Source organism: Nannobrachium achirus, assembly GCF_963921795.1.
Source record: "Nannobrachium achirus genome assembly, chromosome: 22".
Taxonomy (NCBI): Eukaryota; Metazoa; Chordata; class Actinopteri; order Myctophiformes; family Myctophidae; genus Nannobrachium; species Nannobrachium achirus.
The window spans coordinates 53,956,159-53,967,732 of NC_137829.1; positions in this window are offsets into that span (position 1 = coordinate 53,956,159).

The following is an 11,574-nucleotide window of genomic DNA, read 5'->3' on the forward strand; positions in this document are numbered from 1 at the left end:
AACTAGACTAAGGATTTTATATTGTCTGTGTTATTGTTTACAACCACTGAACCACAATTATTCACGTGTGGCAAGATTCACTCGTTTTTAGTAGGCTATATAGGCTAGTGTAGGCTTAGAAGAAGCCTTTTCAGAAGTTAATTTAATGATTTCCATTTAATGATTTCCTTTATCCTCATCTAATGCACCGTATGCACGCTGTTTAAAGGCTGTGTAGGCTTTTCAGAAGTTAATTGAATGTTTTCCATTTGCGCTAATGCACGCAACTGTTTTCGCCAGGTTTTAAGGTCTTATTTTAGTTATTTCTCATAAGCTCGCAACCCTCCTTGCCCATCGGCCCCCACCTTTGCGCACAGATTCACCGGGAAATACTCGGTCGCGGTGGAGAAGGGGGAAATAAATCAAACAGAGTTCTAAGTGAGCGGTTGTGCGTGTGTGTGTGTGCGTGTGTGTGTGTGTGTGTGTGTGTGTGTGTGTGTGTGTGTGTGTGCGTGCGTGCGTGCGCGTGCGTGTGTGTGAGTGACTACTATGTTCCTATATACTGTATGTCTAAGTGGCCGTGTGTGTGCGCGTGCGTGCAAAAAAAACGTATTTAATTTCATACCATATAAACCAGTAAGACTCCCTAATCGGGAGATAAGCGACCGTTGGTCGCTTATCTCCACAAATAGGCCAAAAGTTTGTTTTACCAATTATTACACTCTATGTGAACATTTACATCAACAAATCCCAAGTACTATGCAGAACGACCAATTTCAAGTTTTTAATGTACAACAATATTTAGAAAATAGGTCTACAAGCTGACAGTCCTCGTCCCTTATATTCCCATAGGTTATATGGAGATCTCAGTGTTTGTCAGTCCTTGTTCATTTATGCCCATATATGGACATCTCTATATCTACTGTAACAGTCCTTGTCCCTTTATGCCCATATATGGAGATCTCTTAACTGTAAGTCCTTGTCCCTTTTATGCCCATATATGGATATTCCTGATGTCATCAGTATATGAACATATATGGGCTTTCTGATATGCCCATATATGGAGATCTCTTAACTGTAAGCCCTTGTCCCTTTTATGCCCATATATGGATATCCCTGATGTCATCCGTATATGCCCATATATGGGCTTTCTAATATGCCCATGTGGAGATCTCTGTATCTCCATATATGGGTATAAAAGGATACTTCAGGTCTGACATCAGGTTTGTTTATATTGGGTTGCTAGGTTTGACATCACAAACTCTATGGGCCATCTCACGTGCGGTCGACCGCACGTGTGACCGACGGACGGCCGGTGGAGGTTTTCATACTAAACTGCGACCTTACGGTCGCAATAATATGGACTGGATATAGAACGCTTTTGTGTGACTGTTGGTATACATGGAATAACGATTTTGGTTATTACTTAGCCCATGTGGAAATGAATAATGTAATGTAATTGTTGTCTTCATATGATTGCTCCTGTGACATACTGCACAGCAGAGTGTTGTAGTGACTACTTCTGTAGGCCTACAGCAGGTGGTATATATTAGTATTGTTTAGTGTTTTTAGGGTTTTACAAGAAACATCTCATACAAAACTGGCGCGATCATGTGTGTTCATGTAGCCTAGTGTTTGGGTAGGGTGGCCTGGAAGGGTGTATGGGTCCAGACGGCCCAGACAGGCTCAGTCCGGCCCACACGTTTGGCTGTGGTGCTCATTCCATGAATACCTGATGTTTACTAACTGTACCTCGTTGTAAAGGTGACGAATCAACCATAAAAATGATATAAAACACAATACAAAATTGGTATCGTTGTCGTGTGTGTGTGTGTGTGTGTGTGTGTGTGTGTGTGTGTGTGTGTGTGTGTGTGTGGTTATTGGCAAGGTTTCCCAAGGCTTCTTATTAAAGAACACGGAGGATACGTGTAATTATAGAATGCCGTACCGTATTTAGACAGGCGTGAGAGTTTATTAAAACTTGGGACATACTGGGCCGCAGTATGTCCCAAGTTATAGAATGCCGTACCGTGGGACTGAAGCCTCTGTGTGAATTGAATGTTTTTTCTTGGTTCTAAAATATGATCAAATTGTTAAAAAAATAAAAGATAAATAAATAAAATCTTATTGTTGTTTGGTTTCTGAAAAGTGTGAGAAAGAGCAACACAGCAGCACACACACACACACACACACACACACACACACACACACACACACACACACACACACACACACACACACACACACACACAGGAGCAGAAACCTCATGTCCATATTGTAAGTTCCTGTGTGTTTAGTTTGGACCTTGTGGATGGCACCACAGCACCACGCATCAAAAGTAGCAGATGTGCATAGCGACACGTTACTTTTGCTACTCTGTCATCATTAGAACCCTGAAAAACAACAGCTTGGGACATTTCCACCACGTGATGGTTGCACCCACAAGGTGATGGTTGCACCCACAAGGTGATGGTTGCACCCACAAGGCCAGCTCAGTGTCTGGTGGAAACCAGGACTCACGTCTAACTGTCATAATACTGTATTCTTTAATATATGAATGTCTGACCACCATCTGGTCAGAGAGAGCACAAACCTCTTGAATGTGTCTGTCTCTCTCAGAACATAGTCAATTCCATTATCTAACATCTAACATATAATTAGAGAAGTCAGTCAGTCAGTTGTCAGTCAGTCAGTCAGTCGGTCGGTCAGTCAGTCAGTCAGTCAGTCAGTCAGTCAGTCAGTCAGTCAGTCAGTCAGTCAGTCAGTCAGTCAGTCAGTCAGTCAGTCAGTCAGTCAGTCAGTCAGTCAGTCAGTCAGTCACACAATGCATTTCCACCTTTATCTATTCACTCGCTTCAATTCAAGCTATTTATTAGCGTTTCTTCACCACTTCTGTTCAACTCTACAGCCTGTTGTCAGGGTTACGGTCCGTTCCTCCAGGCCATGGGATCTGTAGCCCCCCACACACACACCCCTCTCTATCACAGTTAGGAGTGTTGCAGTGACGAGACACACGTGCACATGCACACACACCAAAACGTAGGAATGGGCATGGTCTCTCTCTCTCTCTCTCTCTCTCTCTCTCTCTCTCTCTCTCTCTCTCTCTCTCTCTCTGTCTGTCTGTCTGTCTGTGTCTCTCTCTCTCTCTCTCTCTCTCTCTCTCTCTCTCTCTCTCTCTCTCTCTCTCTCTCTCATGTGGGTTGCATGCATGCACGGGTCACGCATGCACCGGGTGCATTTGATGTGTGTCTCATCTTCCAACAGGTATGGAAAAACTATGTGGAGCAAGTGCAGACATTCCCATACTTATATTCACCTAATTATTTTGCTGTTAAATTATTTGTATTCATCATAACTATACACTCCTCCTTGGGCTGCTCCTAGTCCTTAGTCCTTGAAATGATGATGCTCCCACATATTCTCACGCACGCACCAGTTACAGTTACTTTCCCCATAACCCACACTCTGCACATGTTTTGGAGCACATATCTTCGAACGGGTAAGGTCTAGTACACATTTATCATTAACCACATAGCAGGAAGAGCAGGTAAAGACAGTGACAGAGAGAAAGGAGAATGAAATACCTGGCACTACTGATCAGATGTCTGATTTATGTTCTTTGTTTTAAGAGCAGAGCCGTTCCATTCCTTTCATGCCACGTGCAGCCTCTCACCCTAAAGTAGTTACCAGCTGACCTCACTGTGCCTCCCTCCCTCCCCCCTCCATCACCTACAGTATATCAGATGAGATGATATGAACAACACTGTGATGTCACCGTCTTATCCGTCACACACACACACACACACACACACACACACACACACACACACACACACACACACACACACACACACACACACACACACACAGACAGTACACAAACAATGTTTCATGATGCAGATCATGGGTAGGCCTACAGGAAGCATAGCCTCCTCCATCTCCATATATGGTGACTGGCAGTTATCACAGACACTAGCAGTTGGCTGGGCATTCCTGCAATCTGCAGGCCTCACAACTGACCCATGCACATTACCGAGGCTTCCAGATATGGACACAAACAGTTTACATTTGTAACCAAGCCGTACAATAGCATCCTTCAGACATGGCTAGGTACATGATGTCACTTCTCTACTGTCCTCATCACAACATCTGGTGAATCAGCTGTGACATCTGATAACAAGCACACGTGCACACACACACACACACACACACACACGCAGTGTGTTCACACGTGCACACACACACACACACACACACACACACACACAGTGTGTTCACACGTGCACACACACACACACACACACACACACACACACGCAGTGTGTTCACACGTGCACACAGGCTGCTTTAGCCGTCATGAGTCACAGTACGTCACAACTAGCAGACTCTATAGAAATAAAGAAGAAATGGAAATATCACATTTCGTTTAAAAATACAGAAAGGCATAATTTCCAGTGAGAAAAGTATATTTTTATGTGCAATTTATATTCCCCCATTTGAGTCTCCATATTTTGATGACTTTACTGAAGGTCACCTCCATTTTCCTATCCTTACCAATAGGAATAATTATGATAAAACCACAAACAAGAGTGCATGGAAAACAAGTGTATTGTTCAAGACTTGGAAAAAGAACAAACGCCTCTATCAGATCACTCTCAGATCACTTTGTATCTAAAAAGAGAAGACACAGCTAATATAATCTGTACACCCTGAAGATGAAATACAGTCTGTTTGTTCTTTTTTCAAGTCTTGAACAATAAGTATACCGCCCAAACTAACCTAGCCCAGCCCAACCCTCCCCTCCCCTGCCCTTCTTTGTATATACTTATTGTTTGTTTAGACTTACTGTTTTCTTTTTTGTTTTTTCTTTACATATCTACTGCATAGTACTGTGTTCTATTTGTCTGTCATTCAATGTTACTAGCCCTTACCCGTTCAAAGATATGAGCTCCAAAATTATGTGCAGTGTGTGGGTTATGGCATGTGCACTGTGCATACAGTATATGAGGGATGGAAAGTAACTTTAACTGGTGCTTGCATGATAATATGTAGGAGCATCAATGTAAGAAATACCCGTTGCGTTTAATGGCTACCCCCCCCCCCCCCCCCAGCCCGCCCGCCCACCCGCCTGCGCACACACCCGCCTGCCTGCGCACACACACACACACACACACACACACACACACACACACACACACACACACACACACACACACACACACACACACACACACACACACACACAGAGAGAGAGCTGGTTAAACATGTTGCCTCATGCTAGATGCAGAATAGATGTGCCTCATGCTAGATGCAGAATAGATAGTAGATACACCATAAAAATGCTAATATACAGCCGTTCAAAGATATGAGCAGTGTGTAGGTTATGGGATGTGCACTGTGCACGAAGTATATGAGGGATGAAAAGTAACTTTAACTGGTGCTTGCATGATGTAGGAGCATCAATGTAAGAAACCCGTTTCGTTTAATGGCTACAGAGATACTGTCCAGACAATCCAGACAGTCAGGAACTCTGCCTTCGTTACTGTGAGACTCTAAAGCAGTATAAAAACAACAATATATACAACACATACAAAAAGAGTCTTTGGGTTCAAATACATTCTGGGAAAACTAAAATTGGTTTTCTGTAAAAGACACATAGAAATGAACAACCCAAAACATTTTGGAAATCTTTACAGAAAACCAATTCTAGTTTTCCCACATACAAATGTACGGTGTATGCATCCATCATCACTGTTGGGTGGAAACCCTGTATGTCCAAAACCGTTTATTTCTTATCACAATTTAAAAAGTATCTACAAAAGTGAAAATATCTGATCTACAAGCTGACAACACCTCAGCACATTGTGGGCCTATAGATCTCCTAACATGATGAAAATAGACAATCTACAAGCTGACAACACGTTGATGTGCTGTGGTCTTGAAGATCTGCTATTTTCACTACTTTTGTGCAACACTCATGTTGATAAAGTAGGGCATTCATTTCCAATAAAATAAAATAAAAAGGGACATGGTGACAATATGTTGCTGTTCTGGTGGCATCGGGCTCATACTTTGCACATCAATAATAAGACAAGTCTCAACAACATCACAAATTTAAGTAAGGGAAAGGCAAACATCTGCAACACAACTGCTCATTTATTTTTTGTTGTCTGCAGCCACTCCACTGTCCGCTTGAATCTGGTCCTGGAGGCATGTTGCCTTTGGACAGGTTGTGCAGAGACAGAACAGCTGAGCTCTGGGAGACATCATAGGAGAAATAGAGAGAACTAGAAGCAGTGCTCTTCCGAGCACAGGTCTCCACCAGGCCAGGCGTCCTGGTGGTGCTACTGTATAATAGCACAGGTCCCCACCAGGCCAGGCGTCCTGGTGGTGCTACTGTATAATAGCACAGGTCCCCACCAGGCCAGGCGTCCTGCGTGTGCGTGCGTGTGTGTCCAGAAACGTTTTGGAAACGCCACCTTAGTTGTCTTCTTGGCTTGCGATCATAAATAGCCTACGAATAACGAAACCACCAGCAAAATATCCGCATTCCCACCTAAACGATCAGATGCTTATTCAACGTAATCATGCAGCTATGAGCTTTTACCTGTGTGGTCAAAGTGCGTGGAAACTAACCTTGGATTGCCTTAATTTGCCTAAATGTATTTCCTTTCAAGCAGGCAAAAATGATGACAATGATGAGTCCAGGTAGGATATTCCTCTATAAACGCACCATGCGTTTGGGTGTCTCTCTCTTTCTGCACAAGTAGCCTCGAGCAGCTGCGATCACTTCTCTAACGATGTGCAGGGGTGTTGCGCAATGAATGTATGTGATGTTGTTGCCTACTGGCAGCAGAGAAGATCTATAGATCATATCTATCTATCTATCTATCTCTCTCTCTCTCTCTCTCTCTCTCTCTCTCTCTCTCTCTCTCTCTCTCTCTCTCTAAAAATATGAACATGACATAGTATATACAGTATATAGTACTGTAATACATTCTCCTTACACACACACACACACACACACACACACACACACGCGCACACACACACACACACACACACACACACACACACACACACACACACACACACACACACACACAGAAGGAGAAATAGTTCAAAAGGTCAATGATAGGAAGTTGTAGTAATGAGGACCAAGAACAATTGACAGTATGGCAATTTATATAGGCATAACTTAAAAATCACACCCGTGTGAACTGAGCGGTGGTTTACCCACCAACCAAATAAGTAGCTTAAATGCTTAGTGCAGCAACTACATCAGTTCCTGTCTTTGGAAGGACACTAAACCATTTACAGCCAAAAGCCTTATTTGAAAATAGCTGATCTATAAGCATCAAGTGTTAATGGCCCCATTCATAGCTTTACAACTTTGATGGGTGTGTGTCCATATAAAGGCATAACTTAAAAAGAAGAAGAAGATGGACACACACACATCAAAGTTGTCAAGCTATGAATGGGGCCATTAGCACTTGCATTCCTGCCTAGTGGTCAGCAGAATATTGCTCTCAAGTACCCTATGGTCATTTTGAAAAAGATATGATATGATATTAAACTGTTTAGGCTGACTTTGTTAGAAACTGGAACACTCCAGTGTGTCTGTGAGGCTCAAACAAACTAAAATAAGCAAAAAAACAAAGAAAACGTCCAAGTTTAAGGTACAACACTGGTATTGTGTGTGTGTGTGTGTGTGTGTGTGTGTGTGTGTGTGTGTGTGTGTGTGTGTGTGTGTGTGTGTGTGTGTGTGTGTGTGTGTGTATTGTGTGTGTGTGTGTGTGTGTGTGTGTGTGTGTGTGTGTGTGTGTGTGTGTGTGTGTGTGTTTGTGTGTGTGTGTGTGTTACAGCAATGAAAGATGAACATGACATAGTTCATCTTTCATCTTTGTGGTCGACTCCCAGTGTCAAATAATAACAGTGCAAGAAATCATCACAAATACGATCAGCTGCGGTGGTACGGGTAGGATACGGCTCTCAGAGCTAAGGAAAAATGATTTTAAATCCTGCTGGCTGCCATCATTTTCACTAAATTTTCACTACTTTCGGCGGCCGCTAGGGGCCGCTAAAGGCGTTTAAATGACGGTGATACAATGGCTTGGCTTGGCATAGACGGTGAAAAAACTTTAACATTTAAACTCGTCACAGACTGGATCTAGCTATACGTCCGGTTTAGGCGAAGACGTCATCTGAACGCGATTTAACCCCCAAATTGCTTAGTGGGAGCTTACTTCCCCCTGTCTGCCCGGCAGATTATTGCACGTCAGCATAACTCCGTGAGCGAATACGTTTCTTTTACAAATATGATGCACTGTGTTAAAGATGACGATAAGAGAGTCCACAGAGATGATAATCACTACAGTTCAGGCCATATGCTGGCCTGGATAACTAAACTGAGCGTGATTTAAGGGCTGTATTGAGACACTCTTGGCTGTATTTCAGGAAACAAGACTGTCATTCGCAATGCCTTCTGGGAGTGTAGTTTCCGCAATTTTAAAAATAATTATGTACCCAGTCTTGTACCCTGCCCTTTTTTTCAGCTTTCGAATGAATCTTTGCATTCAAAAAAATTTGAATATTGTCATGATTCCTCTCCAGCCGAGGTGGCTTTGTCCATGGCTTAAAAACGTTTAAATAAATACTTTATGAAATGTCTATGCAAGAAATGAATGGAGAAAACGCTTCCGACACCAGAGGGAGGACGGGGTGGGGCTTCAACTGCAATGCTCTATCAGCCGCGTGTATTGATTAAAACACCGCCCATGGTTCCAGCTAAGACCCGCCCGCGGAAGCTTGTGATTGGCTGAAGCAGATTTGCCTGTCTGCATTGGTCTGCAGTGAGTTAGCCTCGCGTAGCCAGGCTTTCACTGTTCACTCATCTCCAAAGAGAAAAGGCAGTGAGTGCACAACTGCTCATTTCTTCTCTCTCTCTGTCTCTCTCTCTGTCTTTGTCTCTGTCTCTCTCTGTCTCTCTGTCTCTCTCTCTCTCCTCACTGCACTTCGGTCCACAGAGGAAACTAAGCAAGGTAAAGACATGTTTATCTGACAAGTTAAATTAGTTTGAACTGAATGACTTGCCTAAATTGAGGCTGATAACTTTTATGTGTTGTTGGAACATTTGGTTTTCCTGATAACAGCAGCGGAGACACGAGTTGTTGTTAGATGTTAGTGAGGAATATTACATCCTACCATTTATTTAACTTATACCGTTGTGTGCATCGGTCAGACCCCCTGTATTGTCACTTACCCAAGGTATCGATGAGACAGGAGACGTTAGATCAGCTTCCTTTGTCAATGGTACAAAGTAGGGTTTATTTTAACAATATATCAAAGTAATTCCAGAATGGCATTGTCGGCAGAATAAGCGCTGTTCGCTGCTAACAGAGGTGTATTTATTCTTTGCTTATCTCCAAGGCGTGCGTGCGGCTCTTGGTGTGTGCGTGTGCATAGACCACAAGGGTCTGTGTGTCCCTATACGTACGCATGTGCATGCACAGGCTTATTCTGCCGACAATGCCATTCTGAACAGAGAAACTAAAGCCCGCTTGATTGCCTGGAATTACTTTTTACTCTATTCTATTTACAGCGGTTTTACGAAGCCCCAGGGGGGATTCCTCTTCCAACCACACAGCCCATCGAGCAAACGAGGTGAGTGAAGTTTGTTCAATCACTTTTGTTTGTGCGAGGGCTCGGTTGTAAGGCTTCGTGAGACGGCTTTACAGTAAGAACCCACGTGTGTGCCTCGATCTGTCCTTTTGTCTTTTCACATGCCCCTGTTACTGATGGGAGATCTAGATCTATAGTTTGTAATTGCATGCAATCAACGTATGATAATGTGATACGATGTTTATATATGATAATGTGATACGATGTTTATCGCACGTGGGTCCCGCGTTAGGGGACGCAAAGAATATGGCTATTATTAGTCTGGTTTAATGTGTATAAGGCTAGCTGCCGGTCGGGAGGATGATCATTGCTCCAGCCAATCCAAATTTGTTTAATAGATGGTTCCACTATTGACGTGGAGTCTGATCAACTCGCACGTGCTAGTGGTGGCGAGCTGTCCTCTTTGTATAACTAATTTGTCGTAATTAGTTGTCAAAGCGTTCAGATGTCGTCGTAAGAAACCCGTAGGGTCGATGCACCCGAGGTGCGCTAAGATGCGCCAAGTTTTATGAGCAGCAGGCCGCGGCTGCTAACGGTTCGATAATTGTGATAAGCGCTTGATTTTGTAGTGATTTTATTGTCATGACGTGTTTGTGTATTATGGTTACTCCGTTGTGTTACCCATGGGCATGTTATGTGCGCGTCCTGGAGACGAGCTGCCCGTGCGTAACGGTGCGTAAAAGTTGTCCCACTCCATATGCTTGACTAAGTTGCTGTCTGCCTCCCAACCTTACAGCTGCGTCTCCTGGTTGTCTCGCACGCCTGGAGGAGTGCACTGCCAACCGACGGGGTGGTCTGCGCCCTGACATTAGTGGCTTTGCGCCAACATCTCGTGCCAGACTTCTATCCACGCCGAAGCGCTCTACCTTTAAGGTTGGAATCATTTTATTTTTGCCCGCGCCCTGCACCCTGGGCTGGCGCTGGCCAGGTCTCTCCATGTCATTATCATACACACACATAGCCGATTTACAATTTAATTATGGGCACAGAGAGCCCCAAAACCAGAGCCCCAAAACCCCCTCCAATACACAACAATAGCTATAAGATAAGTTGGATGAGATGTGGTGGTTATGATTGAAGGCTGGGTTTGCACTAGAAGTGCATATTTAATGTTTTACATGCAGCGAACAGTTATAATAGTGTTGAAAGGGGGTAGCTATCCTCTGGGTTAAAATACACGTGTGACATGTTTGTGCATTTACTATGGGGGGTCGTCAAGGCCCTTTTATAGCGTTTTTTGATATGTGTGGCCGCCTGACTCGTACGATATGGTTCCCTGTCCAGGCGGCGTGGTTTCTGTGAGGTGTGATGGACTGCTAGTCCTTGCGTGTGTTCGATTATGATATAGCCCACTGCTTGGGTGTGGTGAATGATGAGTGTTGTGGGATGCTTTGCTGTTAGATGTTGGGACACATTTGCTGGACTCGTAGTCTTAATCTCATTATTGCGCCCTCGTATAACGGGGGTGTCTTTGGCTGACATATAGCCCTCTATGACGTGCTACAGCACGGCGCTCCCCTCTTGTGTTTGAGGCGAGACATGACAGCTGAAAACTTGTGTCTGTAGCTGGGATTATGATTGTACGCTTTTGTGCTTTTTGTGCGTCTTAATCATGTTCCCCGAGCGAAATTGCCCTTTCATACAGGCGCTTTTCATTTGTGTAAGGTCCAAGCTAGTAGTATCCAGTTTTAATTCTCAATCATATCCTGCAAGCATTCACAGAGGGGTTTGTTGGTCTGTCGTCCATGGTCTGAATCACATCACATTCTATTGCTAAAACGTATGGCAAAAACGGCCGTGTCGATGGAGAGACATATCGATAATCCACTGGAGTCAAGCCATCCGACTTTGCAAAACGGGAGGTGAAGTGAGCCGACGATCAAAGTTCGCTGCGCATCATGTAGTGTAATTACC